Raw genomic sequence first — 24,165 nt, 5'->3', positions numbered from 1 at the left:
ATGAGTTACCAGTAACATTTTCATCAGTGAAAACGAGGAGCTTGCCTAAAAAAGGAAGTTTGAATAAAATGTAATGTATAATTATTCATTTTGAAGAGACGAACCAGCTAAAGGCTGAAAATCTCTCTAATTTGATTCTCCCAGAGCTGCAATAATAATAATACAGGATTTGAACTTTTTGACTCTATTTAGCCCTGAAGATGATCCAAACCAAGCAAAAAAATGTCCTTGATGAATACATAAAAATCAAATCATCACAGGCTGCATTCATTTTCATTACATCTATGTTAGAGCTTGACTAAAGTTGACGATTTCACACATTTAGGTGCGGTCCCGAGGAAGACACAAAAGATAAAAAAAATGTCCTCCCGAATAAAGAATTGCCTCCAAAATTAACCCATCTCATCCTGGTGTACCTTAAACATAAATCAACTGAGCAAACAAATTGTCCTGCCATTCAAAGAATGACTGGATTAGAGGATCATAATTATGGACGAAAAAATTAATAGCCGTTTCTCAGGAACTTTTTTCGCTCTGGTTCCCCCATTGTTTGCTAACTTTCTTTAAGTTGAAACACACGCGCATTAGAGATAGGTGCTTTATTTTTTATTTTTTATTATTCTAGTCACTTTGAAAGTTATTCGTGACTATTCAATAAATGATGATTTGTACTCGTGACCTTCTGCGTGCATCAATACTAACCACTAGGCCAGATATATCTTCAAATTGCTGACTTTTCAAAATAAAAACAATTGTTGCGCATCTCTCTTTTGTCAATCATCGCTTTTAATTTTTCATTCCAAGTGTTCATCACTGGATTACCTTTGTCTATTTTGCATTACTTTAGACATTTTGTGGCCAGCACAATGACAGTCGCAGGAATGTTATAAACACAAATCATAACCCTACTTAATAAGATCCTTAACCAGACCGGTAATCCAACCCATCACCGTCAGCATTTTGGAGGAACCCTTCTATTTAGACCTTTATCCTTAGTTTTATCTGCAGCTGGCATCCCAACTATAACTGGCAGGCCAGGAGAAAAATGTGCTCTATTGCACGAGTGGGCACGATGGGCAACAAAAGCGGATAGCTGGTCAGACAACGATCTGAAATAATAATAATAAAAAAATGGCAAGGATGGTCTGGCATAGGAATTTGCGTGCATGAACGCGCGGAATGATGATCTGGCTAGGTCCGAATTTCCATTCACCGAGAGCCTAAAAAAATCCATTCCGTGTTCGGAAACGTATGGTAGCCACACCGTGAACACTCACACACACAAAAGCACCGATAGAGTTTGGTTCGCCAGGAATGGCAGCAGAAAGCAAAAATTTGTAATAAAATATGAGCCGATGTTCAACATTCATTTGGTTCACTCTTTTGGAAGGTGGGTGGTATGGACAAAAAAAAAACTGGATTCCAAATCCCTTTGGAGAAGGAACCAGAGGTGTGGCCGAAGCGGTAAATAACGGGTTTAATTTGAAATTACCTTATGAAAATATTACTGAGAGTGAATTGGCGGAAATGGACTTTTTCGGAACGGGTGGCGTCGCAATCCGCTCCTATATCCAGTGAGTGCGCAGTTGAACCGGGCGAATGTGTTTCCGATGCTTTCTGGGATATAAAACAAAAGCTTAAAATATTTGCACTGGTCGACTATAAACTAAGGGGGACCGTTCTGGCAGAACACAAACTAGACGGGGCCGTTTGGACGAATGAATGGTTCCTGGAATGCTGTTTTTTTTTAATCGAGCTTTTTCGGAGAATTTGTCAATTTATAGCTTTCAAATGAATAAAAGGAAGAATAAAACATCTCGATTCTGGTGGTAGATTAACTCTTGATTGAAATTAACACAATAAATTTCCTGCCGTAATAAACTCGTAATTTAGAATTTTCACTTGATTTCCGGATTCTATCCACTGCGCCTGACAGCCGACCAGGAGCCCTTGATTGCCAAAAGTTCAGAAATACTTTTCAACTGCAGCTCATGATTTATGGCTTTCGTCGATTGCTGCTCACAGGTTATAAATAATCTTTAATTTAACCTACAACGAGCTGCAATAAATCAACATTCATGGCAAAACGAAAACAACGGAAATAACAATGGGTACGTCGAATCAGTGGATAGGGAGCGCCAACGACTTGAATGGATCTGGAGCTTGGAGTAAAAAAAATATGGCTCTCGTTTCAATGAACCGCAGCCGTAGTACGGAATGTTGTATGCTTTGGCTAGAAATGGATGAATGGAGTGGTGGAAACCACCCGAGGATACACGACTGCCATTCATAACAAGGCGGAAAACAAATTATTACAGTAATCTCTCCTTTTATGCGGTAAGTGGTACCGTTCTCGGCTGTCCTCAATCAAATTAACCTGATTTTTTGAAGATAACTAGTTTATGATTGACTCTATTCACATACAAACAAATTGCGTAATTGATTGAAGAACAGCCGAGACGATACCACCCGCCACATAAATGGAGGGATTACTGCACATTTGAAAAAGGCACCTGAATGTGCGGCATGAATGATTTTCTATTTATCTAATTTTTTCTGACGTAGAACCAGGTTTTTCGGCTATTATGTCTCAGCAGGTAGATCAGCTCTGTTTCAAGTTGATTGCTAATTTAATGCAGTGCACGGCTATTGAACCTAACTACAAATTGAGATCCGTTAACTCAAACTCGTAAAACCGCAGGTCAGTCATAGACAGAGTAAAGTTTTCTCAAAAATCTGCGCGAATGTGAGGAAAATTGAAGTCAATTTTACTCAGTCTATGGGTATGTTCATAGACTGAGTATAATTTTCCTCGATTTTTCTTATAACCAAGAAGATATTTGTGGGAAATCGAGGAAAACTTACTCAGTCTGTGAGTGAGTGCAACAATCACACTCACCTGAGAAATTTAGAGCGTTGTAAAAACGCTTTCAAACAGTTTTGAACAATTTTGTCGATTGAAATGGATTGAGAAGCAAGCAGCAGATAAATGTAAACAAAAAACACGTCATATGTGTGCGTGATTGACGAGAATATGTAAATTCCCGTACATAGTAAATTGCGTAGGATAAATGTGTTCTTCGCAAGGATATAAAAAAAGCATTTCTTCGCTAATTAGCAAATCGGTTCGACATGACTTTCTTCGATTTGAAAGAAACTTTACACATTTTCCAGTTAATTTTTTTTTTTCAGTTTTTCCTAACCAATATCTACATACCTTATGTAAAACAATCGAAATCGGTATATTAAAAAAACGTCTGAGGAGAAGTTGTAGGTAATAGTAGGGTAGAGCTTTCCTGGTGGGATTTTAAATCATTCAAATATTATGATGAGTTTATGCATCTTATTAAAAACTTTACTGCTCAACACATTTCACCACGTTATGACGTGTTTTTCTAACGGTTGACACATATGAATTAACAATATGGTTCACTTCTTGAATTCCCATATGTTTTGAAAAGACGCAACAGTTTTACCCTCTCCCGGTGTGTAAACGTTTGGTAGTCAAGTGCTCCCATCTGTGTGTCACCAATCGGTGTTCATTTTCTAAGCAAATGAATTGGGTCTACTCCAGTATGTCTTACACTGTAAATTCAAACTAGGGAAGAAACATCATTCTCGGGTTGAACAATGGGGGACAAGTCAAAAAATGAACAGGAAAATTGTAGGCTCCCTAAAATTCTAGAAATTTCTAGTTACTTCGGTCGGACTGATTCGATCTTTCTGGTTCAAGACTTCAAGGAAGTTAGAATTGCGCGGCGCGTTATTACAATCGAGGTTGTCCGTTGTGAAAAAAGTTTGTGGTTCTCTTTGCAAATTTATATTTTTTTTTTTCTATTTTAGGTAAGTTATTACCTAGTGGTATAAAAAGTCGAGTGTTTGAAAATTTAGTGTTAGTACGTGTTAGTAGAGGTAAAAGTGTTAGTTTGTTAATATAAAATATGTCCTTAAAGTTAGTATTACCTACCTAGGGGTGCTGTGCCAGAGAAAGGGACCATTTTCCATCTCCAATAAGTGGAATTACCGGAGTGCAAATTGGAAAAAGGTATCCTTTTTATCGATATTATGGATGGCCTTTGAAATATACAGTACCCCACAGTACCCTCCTAAAGTAAGTCGCGCTGGTTGTTTTTTTTTTTTTTTTTGTTGAAAACCGATATGCATGAAAAGTTAGGACATAAGACAAAACATGAAAATTGTAAAAATTGTAAAATTGTTAGTTATACACGATACACAAACAAGTTGAAAACGTGATCACGTAGTAGTTTGTATTGAAGTTAAATGGGGAAATAAATAATACCCGATTTACGAAGTTCGATTTTCAAACCACAAATTAGTAGCTTTTCTATTAGTAGAAGAAGATAGTCTTCCTTGGGTTTCACACCTTTTATGTGAATTCGTTCTACTACGTTGAAAACTTCATACACAGTGGAAGTTTCCCACCCCTCGCTTTCTGAACTCTTGTCGCGGTTTGAAAAGGTAAGGGCGGTGTAATTAGAAGGTTCACCCCTGGCCGATGAACCCTGTCAGACATCAGGGAAAGCATAAAACGACCGTGGGAGCGTTCCCTTCCACGTTTGGACTAAGAAAGTGAAGAAAGAGAGTAAGTTATTTAAGCGTTTAATCAATTCATAAATGTAGTAAAATAAAAGGAGTTGTAGACAGTATTAAACTTCTCATACATTTTAAACGCCTGCCCTGACGTCATGATATTAAACTACGTTATGACTATAGTTGATTTCAACGCCTGAATTACTATTAGCTTAAAGGTGCACCAAACAAATAAAAGAAAATGCAGATTATATCTGCCATCCCTCTTTACATACCAGATTGCCTAATAACAGGAAGCAAACTTTTAACACGCTAAGAATCGTTAACCTTAATTGTAAGAAAAAAAATACACAAAATTAAGTTTAAAAAAAAAACTCAATGTTAAGTTCTATCAGAAAAGTGGCGTTACTTCAAATTTACTAATCTTTTGAGTTATAATAATTTTATTCAAATTTGAGTGAATCATTGTTAAGTTCAAAACGTAATATTTTTCATCATGGATTGATATAGTTCGGCACCCATTGACTGTTTTCGGCAACCAAAATTTAAACGTTAATTTCACTATGTTTTCCCATCAACGCACTTCCCTGAATGTGTCCAAACGATTGTTTAGCCTTTCAGCTTCAATCTGATTATATTTGAACGATCGAGCAATCCAGTAATACTACATTTTTCTTCAAATAAAGCATACGCACTACAAAATGGGGTTGATTTCGAGTTGCCTATAATAGAACAGCTGGTTAACACGCAGTTCTAATGGGAAGGTTGCCGAAGAAAAAGAGGCTGCCGACAATAGTCACACTCACCTGAGAAGTTTGGAGCGTTGTAAAAACGCTTTCAAAACGTTTTGAAAAATTCTGTCGATTGGAATGGATAGAGAAGCAAGCAGCAGATGAATGTAAACAAACAGACACATCATATATGTGCGTGACGCTGAGAAAATGCTTGTAGAAGTGCAGACGCTGCTTAGATTGACGAGAATACGTAAATTCCCCTACTTTCCGTATTTGTTTTAAAGATACATTTTTGTAAATTGCATTGCATAAAAGAACTAACGAAGAATAAATTGAAATATTTTTCAATTTATTTCATTTTAATAAAACACGGTGCGATTCAAAGCAGAAAGTCATAGCATCCTGCACTGCCGTCGATGCTGTCATTTGTGTGTGATCCATCGCCTACTTTAGGTAATTTTCATTATTGATCAGGATTACTCAAAATTTTGTATTTTTTATTAATTTTAGTGAAAATGAACTCAATTGTTGGTCCATTTTTCTTACTGTGCAGATTTCAGTTCACCAGAACGTTCTCCAGCAACATATAAAAAGGCATACAAGCCAAACGTAAACAATCCACTTAAGTGTCGATTGTTCACGAATTACAACACGACCACTCAAACTAACTATATCATCTGCTAGAGCAAATTATCTCTCGGTTTGCCAGAATGAGTCTTCATGGTAAGAAAAAGTGACCCAGCGGACAATTCACTTTTACCTACTTTTGATTAGTTTGTCTTCTTTTCTCCTTCTAATGTAACTCGGAGGAGTAAAATCACCCAACAAGTGTAGTAAAGTGTGGGATCCCAACGTTGAGTATAATCATATTTACCTACTTTTGGGTACAACTTATTTACTTTTGGGTAGAAATCGAGTGGACTATTGCATATGAATTGTACTGTAAATGAAAACTACTTTGACCCGCTTTACCCAATTTTGGCTTCCTGCACTACACGCTATTTTAAAACTACCCAACTTTGGGTAGAGTCCACCCAGATCGAACAAAACTGAACCTACCCAAAAATGGGTAAACTATGTTGGGAGTTACAAGATGACAAATTGACAACATTGACATGAATCCGATCGACTTTGTTCATTTATCAACTTGACACTTACAACATAGTTTACCCATTTTTGGGTAGGTTCAGTTTTGACAGATCTGGATGGATTCTACCCAAATTTGAGTAGTTCTGCTTTGAGTGAAAAGAACTAACCATTGGTTACTTTTTTCTAACCGTGATATTTACGAGAAATCAACGTTTAAAGTTATTGTTCACATTTTGTGCATAGGCATCCACTTTCTTCAAATTTAGTTAGCTTCGGTATTGCTTAGCTGAAATTTGCAATATTTGTTTGTAGAAGTATTCCTCAAGAAAGAAATACTAGAAGGCCCTTCTTTTAAGCTGGAACATCCAGACATCATTAATCAGTAAATAAAACGATCCAGAGAGTATGGATGATTAGCTAACAAAGAAATTGACAGATGTTGACGGCACACGATCCATGCAAACATCTCTAAGGCTGTGAACCATTTGCCGAGTTAAATTTAACTCGTGGTTAAAAGTGACATTTCGAAAGTTATTTTCTATATTCAAAAATCCCTGTGCTGTTGATCGATCGGTTTTTGAGAAGAACTTAGCCAAAGTTGTCCTAATTCAACTTCTTGTCTGTCAGAAGTAACCACGCTCGGATAGCAGGGCTAATCGATAACTTTCTATCTGTCAAATTTTAACCAAAAGTTAAAATAATCCACCAAATTGTTCAGAGCCTAAATTGAGTAGGATTAATTTATTTCTACACGCTATTATGATTCTACCCAGAGACTGGGTAAATTGTACCCTTTCTTATGTGCAGTAAGGAGTTCTCAAAATCTGGGTAAACCAGATTTGTTATGATGAGTAGAATCCACCCAGATTCTGGGTAAATGGTTTTAATCGCAGTATTGTCAGATTTAGAGAATGGCGCCGGTATCAAAGGGAAATTTTTGCGCTGTCTAAATATCCAACAATACCGTGGACCCCCGTTAATCTGAACGACACTTCATGCATATGGGATTTATTTTTAGTTAGAACTTCTAATGACCGGCACCCCAGCATGCCTGGGTTCTATCCTAGTCGGCGCCACCGGGATGTTCTGAGGCATAACATCCCCGATCACGCCTTCCTTTCGAAGGCTTTCGAAGGGAAGTAAAGCCGATGGTCCTCGGTTCATGAGTTGATGGGTCTATAGGTAGGGTTCATGAGTTGATGGGTCTATAGGTTTGGGAGTTGCCTTCCTGGCGTCGGTAACATTGGTGCTCAGCACGGAAAACTTGATCGACGGAAAACAAATCAAGGAAAAAACCCTATGACCATAAGAAATTTGAGTTTCTGGTAGCCTTATTTGCTGTTTTTTTTTATTATGCGTTCCGTTTTGCATCGTTCCGTTTTGTTTCACTCTATTCCATGTGCTAGATGACGTTTGAGTAATTTTTAAATTGCACGGCGTGCAGATTAGCGGGGTTACCGTATGCGTGATAATGTTTGCACCATTGAGCAATGTCAAAATTAATAAAAATCTCAAAAATTTCGTTTTCGAGTTTTTTTTTTATTTATTTAAAGGGGGATGTTTCTCAGAGTCTTAAACTATGTTAATCATCGATCGAGTTTCCACTTTCTGCAAATACGACCTCCACACGCTTCCGGAATGCACGGCAGGTTCTAATAATGTAGTCTGGAACCATTTCTCCCCAGGTACGGGTCAATGTTTGTCTGAGGCTTGCTGTACTCGGGTGGCGTTTAGAACAGGCCTTGGCCTTCATGACGCGCCATATTGAGTAATTCAGCGGATTAAGATCGGGGCTGGATGACGGCCACATATCCTTCGCAGCGATAACCCTCGGAACCCGAACTGACCTCGGACGACCTGTGGCCACCTTCGCGAATAGTTGTCCTTTTTTTCTCGGTCTAAAACCCTTTTGACGGTCCACCGGGACACTCCAACAGCGATTGAAATGTCTTTTTACGACATTTGCGCGTGGGACAAATCACGAATACGCTGCCACTTCGTCATGGTGCAACTGTCAAACTAAGTAAATATTTTTTTTTTACACAGCCTACTACGGTATGAGCCTAGGGGCATCCCACTCTAAACTTCATACCTAATTTCAATAAATTTTTTGTAAATCCCGCGTAAGTATTCTTAGGTATTTTTAAGTATTTTAAACCATGGCTTTAAATTTCCATCGAAGTAACACTTATTTTTTGATGACCGGTTGCTAGTGTATGTGTTTGTTGTTGACTTGTTGTTTTCGGTCGTCTTGTATTTATACAAATAGGAGTGTTAAGTATTTTCATTATGAGTATAAATTAGTACAATTATTTAAGTTATATTTTTCAGCGATTCAGCTTGTAAAAATGCTTCAAGGGCTGGTTACAAATAATGATGTTTTCAGTACAAGTTTAACGGTATTTACCGATCGACTGAACTCAAAGTTTGTATTGACTCACATATACCCTTTCGGTGCACAAAGATCCTGCGATGATGAGTATTGGTATATTCAGATATATGCGTGCATTAGCTGACCGGAGCAAAATTAGCGATGGCATGAGAGAGACAACTAGTACTTTTCTCTCTCTCTCTCCCTCTCGTACCGTCGCAAAATTTCGCCTTGCGCGTGAAACATCGCTCAGGGCGGAATTCACCTTATTTCTAAACATGTTAATTACCAAGCAGTGAATCATCTTACTACGATTTTGTTTTTGCAGTATCGAGGATCTGAAGCCGTGAAAACGTGTTGCAGACCTGAGCAAATGCAGGAGGAAAAGTTTGTCGATCTACCGTGTGTTGAATGGGAATGATCGTGATTCGTTTCTGACCGGAAGCTTTTGGCCCTTTTGACAGTCCTTTTGAATAAACTACTGTATTGATTATTTTGAAAAATTAATGCAATTATTATATCACATTGAACACAACGTTTTACTTGTTTAAATTATACGTAGGAAAATAAAGAGAACTAAACCCGTTCATTTAAATAATTCTAACTATGTTGCTTATACTGTGTCCAGTGGCCTTTATGGTTTATTATCTACTGTAATAAGAATATTCTGCGTTTAGAAGGTGGAAAGCTACGAGATCTGCGTTTCCGTAATACGCCCATATTCTCGTTTAAAATACTGTCCGGACGAGAATATGGGTGATAGTATGGTCACATGATTTCGTACATCCAATTATGTTCTTATCAGGCATTGTCATAGTCACACAGCCAAGAACCGAGCGGAAAAGAACAACATAAAGTTCACTATTAGATTCGTTATACAAATGATGGAACTCGAACGAATAACAACAAAAGGTTTCAATGCCTATCAGAATTAATTCTTCTGGTACATGGTGAACAGATTACACCAAAAATGGTCCGGGACACCTATAGCTGTTTACGCTCCTAATCAAATGAATGCTAATTGTTTAACAAATAAACCAATATCCACACAAAATGCCTGACATTGGATAAACAAGCAAATCAAATTGACATAGCAACCAAGCAAATAAACTAACGCTAGATATTTCTTAAGTATTTTTAAGTATTTTTGGGTATCTTAGATATCACTAAGATTTTCATATGTATATTAGGAAAAATACAAAGTTTAGAGTGGGATGTCCCTAGGTATGAGCTATAGGTTACGTGCATGCAAAGAAAACCATGGCATTGTATGCACATGTGAAACGGGAACCTTATTTGTAAGATGATGCAAACATTATCACGCATACGGTAAAACCAAAAAGTGTTCAGATTAAGAACGGTCAAATTATCGGGGGTCCACGGTACTGCTTAAAACATAATAGCTACGGAACTGTTTGAATGGTGAAGTCACCAGCAGGTACTTGGTAAGTATAATATAAGTTTCTGATCTTTGAAAATCTTTTTGATTCTTAAGTTAAACTTAACTAAACTTAACTGCATACGTGAGCAGCGCATTTCTGGCCAATGTTTGTTGTTGGTTGTGAACCAATTTACAAAACTAATTCAAAAGCGCATCTAAATTGTTAGGCATTCAGTACGATATCCCTACTTGAGGATTGCAATGTTGAATGCCATTTCTAAAACTCATGATTATTCATTTTGTTAGTGCCTACCCTGTCCTTACCGCTACACCACCGGCGCCGACGCCGAATGATGATCTGCGCGCAGTTGCGGTGGGACTCATCATCAACGTCAATAATAAATCATGTCTTCTACACTTAAATTAGCTAAAAATCAAGGCATCATTAAAAGGTAAGGTAACTAACTACCTGCATGAATTTGAATTTTGACATGGCAACATTCTTTTGATCAAGGCAACCGCTGAGTTTCGAAGACAACATTTGTTTTTGTTGATTCGCGAATGGATGTTCAATATCACGATTATCACCTGTGTTATTGTCAATATAAATATGCATTCTCATCTTGGTGTGGATGATTTTGAGTATAAAATGCTAAAAGATTATTTTCATTATACACACATATAGCGTTGTAAAACGTCATGTGTTGCTTTTCACTCTAAGATCGATGGCAAATTATTGCTCCATGCAAAATCGAGGTTTTAGGCTCTGAGATCGATAATAAGCAAAATAATATTTTTGCCAAAATTAATTTTTTTCTTTTTTTTTTGTTTTAAGGGTCGCTTTCAATTTCGAAAATGTTGGGTTGGAAACTCAAGCATTGATGAATCTCAACAAATGTATATGTGACGATCCATAATGAACTCATTTGTTAATTTCCCTCATACGCGACAGCGAAAATTGTCAAAACAAACGCTGCGCTTGGCAGCAGACTCTGTCAAGTATCTTATGTTTTTCGGTAACCGGAAGTAGCCATCTGTGATTTCAAAATGGCGTCAGACATGGATTTCCGGTTCCTACATGTCACTCTGATTAAAAACACACCCATATTGTGCGGTATTTGACAGAATTTGCAAGTTGTTCACTCCGAATCAAAAAAATACCAATATTATGGGGTATTTGACAATCTTTTCAAAACCCTATTACGAAGTAAATTCCAAATAACGAGGTTCGTAAATAGAGGTTCCAGTGTATAAAGATTTCCGTTTTTGTAAATTTTATATCATATCTAGACTAACATTTGAAAAGGGCGTAATTCCAAAATGACCATATCGAGAAAATCGCTTCTGAATTTTGTTGACCTAAAAATTAATCCTATTTCACGACTTTCCATTTTCTGGTTGATTTTATAAGCTTGACATATAGTTAATAGTGTAATCTATCATCGTGCATCACTAAAAACTCAAAAAAAGTTTTCTTTGTCGTGAAATTGAGAAGAAAACATCATACAAATTTCATACATGTTGTTCCCCCCCAGATCTTCCACCCTTTGAACTGCCAACACTGGTGATACGCCGTGGAAGTACACCCTCGGGATTTTTTGTTTGTTGTTCCGCCTTGGTTCTTCGTTCGCAAATTTTGTGAGAGTGAAATTACGCCCGGAGATTTTTTGGTCTTCTTTTTGTTCGTTGTTTACACGTGAAATGTCAATCGGATGCGTTTCAAATGAATCGGGCGTGACTAGATACTACAGAGTCAATACGTTTGGCATATTAAAACAATATAATTCGTTGTTCTGGTGCAAGGCGTAACAACCATATTCATCATAGATTTGAAAGTTGGAAATACGCCATGTAAGAAGAAACGTTTTTGGTGATTTGAAGTGATATTTTCTTCTACTGTTTCGTGTTTATCGAGTAGTTTGTGAACTATTCTCTCTATATGTGGCAAAATATGGTTTGTTTACATTTTGGCTCTTACGCCCCTTTCAAATGTTAGTCTAGATATCTCCAGTTCTGTGTTGTGACTCTAAAAGGGGTTACATTTCAGCTTATTTGTACCATAGTTAGTGCTTCGCCGAACGGGAGCGTCTGTTTACACTACACTAATATGCACACTACGAAAAAGACATGTAAATTTCAGTGCTCTGAGACCGACACATGCAAGCGGCCCTTTTGACATAAGAATCAGTTGAAAAGGACGAGAAAATCAATTCAATCAAACGCACTTTTCATCGAGTTGCATATGTTTCAGTTTCAGGACACTTAATTTTACATGCCATGTTTGTTTACGTTCCATGATTTACGTCAAAGCTGAATTACGTCTCGTGTAAAAATAATAATTTCTAAGTGTTTGGCAGCCCTATCACGGACCCGATAGGAGACCTTAGGCAAACCATCTACTTTCTCCGAAAGCCGAAAATTGTCACAGAAACCAACATAGAAAGACATCGGACTGATTTAACTGCATCGACTTTTAGCTTATTTGTTCCTGCTCATCAATCATCCAATTAAGACCAATATTATACCGACGAATCATAAATATTTAATCATCCAGTGACATAAATTTCTGCACACAATAATCACAACAATCACAAGCAAACAAATATGTATGTTTTTTTCTTAAATGTTTGATTGATAAAGCATTTATTCAGCTTTAAATGTTTAAGGGGATGTGGTTCTGTGGTTTGCTAAACAATCAAATCAATCAATTTAAAACGCGTCAAATATAATTATGTTCCAGTTTGAGACGTTTTATGTTTTTAATTGGATGTGAGGTACTGTCAACCTCAGACTAATTGCTGCCAAGTAAACACACGATACAAAAGAAATATCGTCTCCCAGTCCAGGAATCACAGGAAACTAGGTTCCTTCAGACCGCAAACGAAAACAGCAAATTGCTTCGCCTCGGATTTCCGCTTTGGTAGTGGTTCAAATCGAAATCACCAACCGATCCTTTGTTCCAAGCTCCGCTTATGTGAGCTTTCCTCTAATTTGGGTGTTCTTTTCGCTTCCATTCACCATCATCGTTTCAATTCACAAAGCACCAAATCCTGTGGAAGAGCGGCTTCCTTTCTGAAGCCAAGTTTTGATGGTTTGAGAAGGCAAAAAAAAACGAAAAAATCGATGGTACAGCAATTTTTGCTCATTTCAAAGACTATTACAAGTGTTCAGCATACATATACGGTTTGACTGATGATGACAACAAAGGGAGAAAAAAAGAGCAAAAACACCGAACGGAAAATCGGCTTGAACAACCTGCTGGGAAATCTGTCTGTACGCGTGTATGCGTAAGGGAAGAAGCCATGGAACCATTTCTATCCTAATATATCGAGACAGAAATGAATGGAAATGGCTGTCATTTGCCATTTCCGCCTCTGCCAATTGCCGATCGTTATTGTTCTTTTTTTTTGTTTCGTATTCGAATGGGAATGATACCCATGGAGCTAACGATGACAATGGATTCGACTATCTGTTACTTGTCTGCAAAAACTTTGACCACTCAATTCCCACCGAATGACTTAAAAACCGTGTACCATCACTTTGAATTACCCCCTTTAAGCTCAGTAATAATACTTAGCGATTCAACTCGTGCTTCGCATGCTACCACTATAGCCGTTTGACTTTCGAATTGTTCCTTATCTTTCAATTACTCTCCATGGTAAATATTCCATTATTCTCTCTCGTCTTTCTTCCAGGTGAATTGTAAAATGATTCCCCACCACTTTCAATGAAAAGGAAACAAAAACCTTCCAGTCGGATGCGCAGCAAGTAGTCAAGGCACAGGAACTGGACCGGAGCAAGAACACAACAACAGAAGGAAGCATAATCATAGCGAGTAAATACTATCAGAAAATTTGAAACAAAAATAGCATAAAAAGCAAGGAAAGCCTCATTCACTTTCCGGTGAAAAGAGGAAGGTATAAAAGCTTCACCACCCGTGTGCCTAAGTTGTTGAAGAAAATTCTACTCGCAAAAAAAAGGAAAACAGAAAACAAACGTAGCAACACAACTGGCTCCGAAACAAGTGTGTGAGAGGAAAGTGGGAAGTGCTTTTTGTTGACCAGCAGCTAGCGGAGAAAAACACGAGGAGCTTCGTCGATATTTTGAACTCGACCAAATGTTGGCCTTTCATAACGAACATATAACAAGTAAGTAGTCTCGGTTCCCTGTCCGGTGTTTTTCAGTTTTTTTTTTTTCGCTTGCAACACTACTGGAGGTTTGTTGATGGTCCTTTGTATCCCGTACGAAAGCGTGGTGAAGTACCTTTTTCTTGGTTCGACGGCGGAGGTCGTTGGGAAAGTGCCCTTCTCCACACAGTCGACGTCGTCGTCGTCACCGGTTTCTGCTACATTTTAATGCAATTTTCGGTCTAGCCACAGCAGGATGATTGTCGGATATGATTCTGCTGGAAATAATTTAGTTGTCTAGCATGCCAAATGGAAAGATTGGCTATCAACAGTGGGGATGGAAATGTCTTCACGTTGTGGACAGGGTGGAAATCTCGGTGGCAGGGCGTGCTGCAGTTGATGACACCGCTGAAATTTGGTACGATATTTAATCTCTCATCAATCCCATGGTATAAATAAAGCGTAATTTAAATAAATATCAATTGAAAACTATTGTTATATATGGAGAAAAATACATATAGTCCTCTCCAGGCGGGTTCGTATTGGTGCGATTTGCGTGTGTTAGAGAGATGAAATTTTTTGTTAGCTGTGAGAAATTTTTTGTTTGCTGTAAGAACTGTCATTCTAAAGTAAAAATAAACAACAAAACGGAAACAAACCCTACGCTTCCACGGTAACAGTAAAATACCCTTTTATGAGTAAAAGTTAACCCATTTTCAATAAAAGTCGCATTACTCATTAATGATGAAAACAATGAGTTTCTGTTAACAGTAGCTAACAGATACTACTTAACTGGTCTAATAAATAACTCATTAATTAGTAGTGCCACTTTTATTGACAATGGGTTCACTTTTACTCATGAATGGATGTTTGATTCGTACCGTGCACATGACAGTATACGCTAGTGTGTGTAAAATTATATTGCTAGTGTACTGTTAGTGAGATCCTTCTTAGAGAACTCAATACATGTAAAGGGTGCCCCACATCAAATTGCATCACGGAAAAAAACCCTTTTGAAAATTACCCATTGGGTATTTTCTCTTGAAAATTTGTGAAGAAGTAGTTTAGATTGTATTGTTTACACTGTATTTTTATGGCTGTCAGTTTTTCGAAAGTTGGAAAAAATGTCGTCACCCGAAAAGCAACGTCGCGAATTGATTTCGCGCAAGCACCTGGAAAATCCTCAACTCTCTCATCGGGACATCGGAAAACAACTCGGAATCTTCCAGTCAACGTTGAGTCGTGTGATTAAACGTTACTACGAAACTCTGAACATCGAACAGAATGACAAATGCGGACAGAATGGATTCTATTAGTTATCAGGATCACAAGCGTGTCGTGAAAGCGTTTAAGCGGAATTCCAATGCTTCGGTCTGGGATGTGGCCAAAAAGTTGGATCTATCAAAGTCTTTCGTTCAGAGGACCGGGAGAGACTGCATACGTACAAAGTGCAGAAGGCTCCAAATCGTGAATAACAGCAAAATACGGTGGGAAAGTCACGGGCCCGGAAACTGTACACCCAGATGCTGACGAAGCCTCATTGTCTCATCATGGATTATGAGACTTACGTCAAGGCGGACTTCTGGCAGCTTCCGGGGCTACTGTTCTTCACCGCCCAGCACAAGGTTGATGTTCCAGAGGAAGTAAGGCAGCAGAAACCTACATTCAAAGTTTGCCAAGAAATACATGATTTGGCAAGCGATCTGCTCATGTGGCAAACGAAGTGCAACGTTCGTGACTACCGGAACTGTAAACGGGGAGATCTACCTCAAAAAGCGTCTGCTTCCTCTGTTGAAGCAACACGAGGGCCCTACGATCTAAGTTTCTTCGGTGAAGTTGTCTGGACTATACACTAGTTTTTTTTTATTAAGGGGGCTTACACTTAGAAAATCTAACTTTTTAAACAAATCAGATAGACGCATTACGCCTCCGGCAAAGTTGTAGAACTAAAAATTTTAAGAAACTTTGTCGAGGACACATCTCTATGTCTTGAAACATATGAGATATCCCAAGTAACATTGCAAGTTTTACTATGGTATTAAAGCATGCTACAAATCTAAATCATGGTCTTCAGAACCATCATAAAACTCAAACTGTTACTTGGGATAGCTAATTTTCGCTCCGAACTACCTTAAAACAGGTTTTTCGAGTTATTCTTTAACTTTTATGAAAACACCAACAACTTTTTTCGACTTTATTTTGATGTACAGTGATTTCAAAGCTAAAAGACACAAAAAATAAATAAAATAAATTTACAAAAATGTTTATGCAACAACACTCAAACTCGCAAACTTTGAATCTGGTCATCAAAATATACCTTTTCTTGCACTGAAAGTGCTCCAGTTTCCTTGACGAACTGCATACGGATTGGACGACAAAATGTGGTAGAAGATAGTCTTTGATTCATCCAAATGATTTTACCAGGATTATTACGAACTCGCAATTGAAGAGGGACTATAGATGTTATGAAAATATAACTATCATCGGAATTATCACTTGATAATGGTTGCTTATAGTTGGAATGATTGGATGATCCATCAAAGTCCCATTTGGACAGAATTTCCCCAGGTCTTCACTGATTTATTTATTTTTTTATTCGTCTGCATCAACAGGCTGTGTATAGCCCCAATGATGATTTGAGTAACTTATATAGGTAAGTCAAAAAATAAAAACTAAGAATAAAATACATAAATAAAACACACAATCATTCACGGTTAACTGTGCCAGAAAAGAACGATGAGAAGTATGTTCGTAGCAGCTGTCGAGGCATATGGAAATCGAAGATGCCCGAGACTCGATTGAACACTCGTTGCAGCCCACCTATTGCACCGTTCATGCTCATGTTCATGTTCATAGTTTGAGCGCTGAAGTGCTAATCTCAGCATAACGTTGTTACGTAGCGCACGGGGTTGGACGTTAATGTTGACTTGCCCCAAGATTGCACTGCAATTAATTCTACCTTGTAAAGTGTCCGCAATGAACAGGGCCCTAGAGGTGTCTCTTCTAGTTCGGAGAGGCTCCAGATCAATCAGCTGGCAACGAATTTCATAGCTGGGCAGATGAAATGGGTCTCTCCAAGGCAGCTTCCGCAGAGCGAATCGAAGAAAACGGCGTTGAACGGACTCAACTCTCTCAGCACCATTGTTGTAGTTTAGACTCCAGACCACAGAACAATATTCCAGAATGGATTGCACCAAGGAACAGTACAGTGACTTTAAACAATAGATATCGGAGAAATTCTTTGCTATCCTGAAGATAAATCCCAATGTCCTAGACGCCTTGTCGACAACGTACGAGATGTGCTGCTTGTACGTAAGTTGAGAATCCAGAATAACACCCAGATCTTTCACATGGTTCACACGGTCGATTACAGTGCCGATAAGTTTGTATTCAAATGTGATTGGTTTTTTCTTCCGAGTAAAAGTGATCACTGAACACTTAGTGGGGTTAACCACCATTCGGTTCAAATTACACCAGCTGGCAAAGACTTCAAACTGACGTTGAAGGAAGTGACAGTCATCAATCGAGCGGATTCGTAGGTAGATTTTAAGATCGTCTGCATACGATAGTCGTGGGCCTTCGATGACCAAGTTCACGTCATTGAGGTAGAGTAAGAAAATCAAAGGTCCCAGGTGACTTCCTTGAGGTATTCCTGACGTAGCTAGATAGATATTGGACCGGTTGTCACCAATGGCAACCATCAGTTGCCGATCAGTGAGATATGAACGAAACCATCGCAAGAGGTTGCCGCTGACCCCAAGTCTATGCAACTTGGCAATCGCGATGGCATGGTTTAGCTTATCGAACGTAGCTGACAAGTCGGTGTATATGACGTCTGTTTGAGTCCCCTCTGCCATGCTTTCCGTAAGATACGATGTCAAACACAGCAGATTTGTGGAAGTAGAACGACCGGAAGTGAAGCCGTGTTGATCACCACTTAGATACTGCTTACAATGAGAGAGTAGAGGCTCCATGATAACTAACTCGAATAACTTCGAAACTGCACTCAACGACGTAATTCCACGATAATTGTCCACATCCCGTTTGCTGCCCTTTTTGTGGATAGGAAACATATGTGCGAATTTCCAACAAGATGGAAATGTACCACTCGAGATGGACAATCGAAATAGGTGAAGCATGGGCATCAGCAAGCTGGCGATATGCTTTTTCAGGAATACGGATGGAACGCCATCGGGTCCTGGTTTGAAGGACGACTTGAGTTGTGATGCGGCAGTGGAAATCATCTCAACGTTGACATCCATCGCACCCAGTGTTTGACCGTACAGTGGAACATTACTAGCTGCTAGGGTAACGTGTTCGTCAGTTAATCTCTCATTCGTGAAAACACTGGCGAACTTCTCAGAAAAAAAGCGACAGATCTGCTGAGGAGTGGAAGCAACTGCTCCATTCAACACCATTGAAGAAGGTAGGCCGGATTCCTTGCGCTGCTCATTTACGTAATTCCAGAATGACTTCGGGTGCGACTTGAGTTTCCTCTGAATCCCTCGTTGATATCGCGAATAGCATCGAAGGCTAACTCGCTTGAACTCATAATTGAGCCTAACGTAGTGACGTTTCAGCGAAAGCGTACGATACTTAGTACTTGGTCGACTTCAACCTATGCAGTTCACTCGTCTGCCAAGGAGGATGAGAAATTTTACGGTGAACTCTTTTCGGAACGTGCCTGTCAATGACATAAGCCAAGACATGTGAAAATGTTTGCGCAGCGGTTTCAACATTATCAGGATCGAGGATGCTCTCCCAATCTATACTAGATAGCACGTTGACGATACTACGGTGATCGGCTTTCCGGAAATCGTATGACACGGTCGTGGTAATGTCGTCAAAGACCCGATCGCGAGTGTCAGCAACAGTGACAACCAAGGGAGAGTGATGATGTACTTGCTTTACTAGTGGAGAAGGTGCCGTGGAGATGAAAAGAGCGGTGTCCTGAACGCTAACGAAGCAGAGGTCCAGGCTACGGTTGTTTTCGTTGACTACGTGGTTTATTTGAGATAGTGTTGCTGTACTATAGCAGTCGAGAAGGCTAACTGATCCTGTATGAAATACAGAGTGTACAGGGTCTGGGTAGAGAAAGCCGTTGTGAGATGGTTTCCAGGAAACGCCGGGTAGATCGAAGTCACCCAGAACAATTATCTCATCAATTGGTGTCGCACTCTCCATTATGGTGAAAACGGACCGGCAATGGGTATCGATAAGTTCGTTGTCACGAACCCGGTTAGGTGCAATATACACCGCACATAGGTACAGTGTGCGATCGCTCAGTTCTACGGCCACCCAAACTTGTTCCACACAGTTCCACAAGACGTTATCAATAGCTCTCGCCTTTAACCCGGAACGAACTGCCACGAGAACACCATCTCCAGTAGATTTCCAACTGTTTTTCGGATTTCTGTCACAGCGGAAAACCTCGTATTCGGATCCGAACACTTGGATGAAAAGCATTCGAGAATCGAGCCAAGTCTCGACAAAAACGATGACATCGTAGCACCGGTCCGATACAGCTAAGTGGTAGTCAAGAACATCAGAATTCATTCCGCCTACGTTTTGGTAGTAGAAAATGACGTCGTGTTTACTACAATCGGTGGTCGCACGAGGTAAGGCGTTTTCCCTGGAAGTCATGGAATCATCAGGTGGCGAATGGACATGAACAATCTCAAGTGGATACTCGCCGTAGTGAGTAGGCTGGAAGACCCCCTCTCCACATCCAACGACAGGCCCGGAACGACTATGAAGATCGGAGGCGGCAGATGGCAGGACTGGGTCAGAGGGATTGGGGGCTTCCACAATGCTTTCTACAGCGCGTCCCAGGTTCCAATTAACAGGAGTAGAAGCATTTCCTCGATCGGTGACATCCAGAGTGCTGAAATTCAACTCGGCATCAGGCAGCGAATGTTCAGAATAATATTTGTACTTGCCTGACATAGCAAGTTGGAAGACCCCCGATCCACATCTAAGCTCAGGGCCGGGACGACATTGATGAACGCTGGCAGGAATCGGCACGACTGAGTTAGAGGAACCGAGGACTTCCCAAGTGCTTTCTACGGTGCGTCCCGGTTGAAAATACTCATCGTTCGTTCCTGCGATGCGTCTATTTGTCCGAAGTGCAGCAGCAACAGGATTCACTTCATCATGGTCCGGACAGCTAATGATAACCTGGGTGCGGGAAAACTCGTCACGCAACGAAAAGCTCGAATCAAAACAGTACTTGCTCCCTTTCCACCACCAACCACAGCACCGAGACGGCTGTGATGAACGGAGGCTGCGATATGCCGGACTGGGTTGGGGCGATTGGGAGCTTCCATCAGGCTTTCTACGGTGCGTCTCGGTTGAATTTCTGGAAGTGTAAGCTGTCACTCCATAGGGGCAGCATTCGTCAATTGGGTGATTTTCAAGCTTCGTGAATCTTCGAACTCACGGAACTGGATACTCTCAGGCCAAGAGTCGCAAGAAAGTGCCAGGTCACGCAGTTCTTTCTTGACGCCAATTTTGAACGATACGAAGTTCTGCGTTGTTGGATCTCTACCTTTGGGTACCAGTTTGGCCACCATTGGTGTATCACTAGGGTCCAGTGCCAGACAGTCACGAACGAGTGACGCAATATATTCGTTCGTGGTACTGGGGTGAAACGCCGATAAATATACCCACACCTTATCCGCATTTTGGTTAACTGTTTTAATCGACTCACTGGGTGGTTTCGTGCCGCTGAGAATCGGTTTATCGTTCGAGTTAATCGAGGTCCGACGACGCTTTGCACGAAACGAAAATCAATTATTTTATTCATGTGTTTCACTTATACATTTTTGCCAAACATCAGGCTTATACATTCCATAAGACAAACCATATAGGTCCTATAAGAATGCATAAAAGGTATGTGTGGCCGCTTATACATTTCATTTGACACATGATCTTCATAAACTTTTTGCAAGGCGTCTGCTTATTAGTTGACTTATACATTTTATGAATAATCAGCAATAGAAATTTGCCAAAAGATATAAGGAGATTTCTATCCGTGTGGGATGTTACGATTAGAGTTGAGACGATCCGATCTAGGCCAAGACAATGTCGATGTCGAAGCGGATGGTAGTTTCGTGTCTACTTTGGCCGCTAGGGCGGCCACTGCCGAATTCAGTTTATCAATGTACGCCTTCATCGAATCGACAGCTTCCGGTATTAAAGAGCTCTGCGTGCTGTCCCGGCTGACGATGTTGCGGAAATGACCGTTAGAAAAAAGCTCGGAACAGTGATCGCACATCCAGAACACGTTTTTCTCGTACAGTCCCAGCTGGTCAAGAAGCTCCAGTTCAACCTTGGCGCAAATGATGTGAAAAGTATCACCGCAGAATCCATGACAAAAAATGCGTTGCTTTTCGGAAACGGCACTTTTTACAAGCCATGGTCGAAAATTTCTGGCCGATGGTGTCAGTACTACAGCTATGCAAATGTGCCGAAGGGTAGGCAAAGGAAAGCTCGAAGTACACTGGGTTCAGCTATTGCCAGAATTATTTCAAATTGGCGCGTCACAAAGCACTTGAAGATTGCGCTATTCACCAGCAGATGGCGCTTCAGACGAAAAACGTGACGGTAGTATGCAGCGTTGCCAGTATTCCAGATTTATCTGGATTTTCCAGATTTTTAGTCGTCTTGCCAGATACACAGATAGACCACGTATGTTTCCAAATTTTTTAAATACGTTCCAGATTTTCCCAGATTTTTAAACATGTTGCTGTAAAAATATCACTGCAATTGATTTACCCTCTAATAAAAAAATAAAAAGCCAAACTTGCTACTTTAATTATTAAAGCCATCAACGTTGGACATTATTGGAATTTTAAGGTAATTCTGAAAATAGTTCCTAATTAAGTGTGAGGTGAATTCTTTGTGAAATCAAAGGAGAATTTTAAGCTACTTCTGAGTAGAATTACATCCATCTTTGTGGGCTTCGGGGTCGTGCGGCGTCACCCATCATGTAGGCGTATTGTTAGTGCCATGAAGTGAGGGTTCGATTCCCGCTCCAGCCGGTGCAAATTTTGGCAACCTGAAAATTTCCCTACTGGTCTAATGGGTGTGGTGTGTTGTCGTTGTCTAGTGTTAAATATTCAGTCTGTGTAAACTCTGGTTGAAGCCGGTGTCAATTCTCGGGTCAAGCGGCGCCGGCGGTGTAGTGGTAAGCGTGATTGCCTCTCACCCCAGCACGCCTGGGTTCAATCCCAGTCAGCGCCGCCAGCATGTTCTGAGGCATAACATCTATGATCACGCCTTCCTTCGGAAGGGAAGTAAAGCCGTTGGTCCCCGGTTCATGAGTTGATCGGTCGATAGGTAGTAGACTGATGCAAAATTTGAAATTTTCGCTCCACAGTGCTTAAACGGTTCCAAATTGGGTCCTGATTAGCCTCCCAAAATTTGAACTACTATAGTGTGAAACTGACTTGGCACAAACCATTTCAAGTTTATATGGGAATTACTATGGGAAAACTTATGTTTTTGTTCATATCTATCTAACAATTCCCCACATCAGTATGCTTTTAAAAATGATAGCAGTGATTGTAGCAAATTTTCTCAGCTACAACTTTGTTCAAAACTACTTTTCAATCAAATGTAAGGAACAAAAGTTATTAATGATACAAGTCACTAATGTCTTATGATTATGCTCAATCAACTTTTCAGCAGGCAACATTGGTGTTTCCGGTGCAAAGAATAGAACACAGATATTATGGCTACTATGTCACACTGTAGAATACATACAGTGTTGCCCACAGAACAGCTGCTTGATCATTCCATAAGATTATCAATCTCTTAAACAATTAATAACAATTTAATTTGACATTTGGATGAAAAACGATACTGGGCAAAGTTGTAGCTTAGAAAATTTCCCGTAAGAATAGTCATAGAAATTTTCGAAAAAGCAATATGGAAAATGGGTAGAAGACAATGAACAAAAAGTTTGGTTTTCCCATAGTAATTTCCACATAAACTTCGAATAGTTTGTGCCAAGTCAGCTTCTTACTAAATGAGTTTAAATTTTGGGAGGCTAATCAGGACCTGATTTGAAACCGTTTGAGCACTGTGGAGCGAAAATTTCAAATTTTGCATCAGTCTAATAGGTAGGGTCCAGGTGTGGGAGCTGCCTTCCTTTTTTTCCTTGATTTGTTTTCCGTCGATCTTGTTTTCCGTGCTGAGCACCAATGCTACCGATGCCAGGGAGGCAGCTCCCACACCTGGACCCTACCTATCGACCCATCAACTCATGAACTGGGGACCAACGGCTTTACTTCCCTTCCGGATTGAACCCAGGCCTGCTGGGGTGAGAGATAATCACGCTTACCACTACACCACCGGCGCCGCTGGAGCTGCCTTCCTGGCGTCGGTAGCATTGGTGCTCAGCACGGAAAACAAATCCAAGGAAAAAAAAATTGTCGTGTCAACTCTGATGACAATTGTATGGACATTTTGGAAAGGAAATACAATCGCTCTCATGCACTCGCAATATCACGCGTGATATTGGAACAAAATATCATGCTTGATATTGATTTTACAAGCTCCTTTGATATTGCGAGACTATCCACAACGTGAAAAATCAAGCTAAGAGTTGACTCGACACAAAAAAAAATCCATTGCACATCGTTTTCTTAGAAAAGAAAGCATAGTTTGCTATCTCTTTTTAATCTTCACCGATGGCAGACGCGAAGGGACTGCTGCAAGCCGTTATGGAAGTTTAGGTTGCATTAGGGTGTAAAGCAAAAATCATTAAACTCAATCTCACCACAGTTTGATGAGATTTGCAGTTGGTGAGTTTTGTTAGCTTGATATTCCGAGCAGGGATGTCACAGCTTGCAAAATCAACCGAAGTTGTTTGCTTGTTGATTTTTGCCTACGAAAATCAAGCGTGAT

At 39.8% G+C, this 24,165-nt stretch overlaps 1 long non-coding RNA gene across 1 annotated transcript in view; it reads left to right on the top strand.

The window, feature by feature from the left end:
* LOC135706459 (uncharacterized) overlaps positions 1 to 24,165 on the top strand; it is a 364,550-nt gene that overhangs the window by 185,025 nt on the left and 155,360 nt on the right. The window contains exon 2 of the long non-coding RNA XR_010518171.1: positions 13,822 to 14,274. This is a non-coding gene — a long non-coding RNA (uncharacterized LOC135706459). The remainder of the gene's footprint in view (positions 1 to 13,821; positions 14,275 to 24,165) is intronic.

This window comes from Ochlerotatus camptorhynchus, unplaced genomic scaffold, assembly GCF_037179485.1.
Source record: "Ochlerotatus camptorhynchus isolate MF236.1 unplaced genomic scaffold, CSIRO-AGI_Acam_v1.1 ptg000280l, whole genome shotgun sequence".
Taxonomy (NCBI): Eukaryota; Metazoa; Arthropoda; class Insecta; order Diptera; family Culicidae; genus Ochlerotatus; species Ochlerotatus camptorhynchus.
This window is presented reverse-complemented; position numbering and strand designations above follow the sequence as displayed.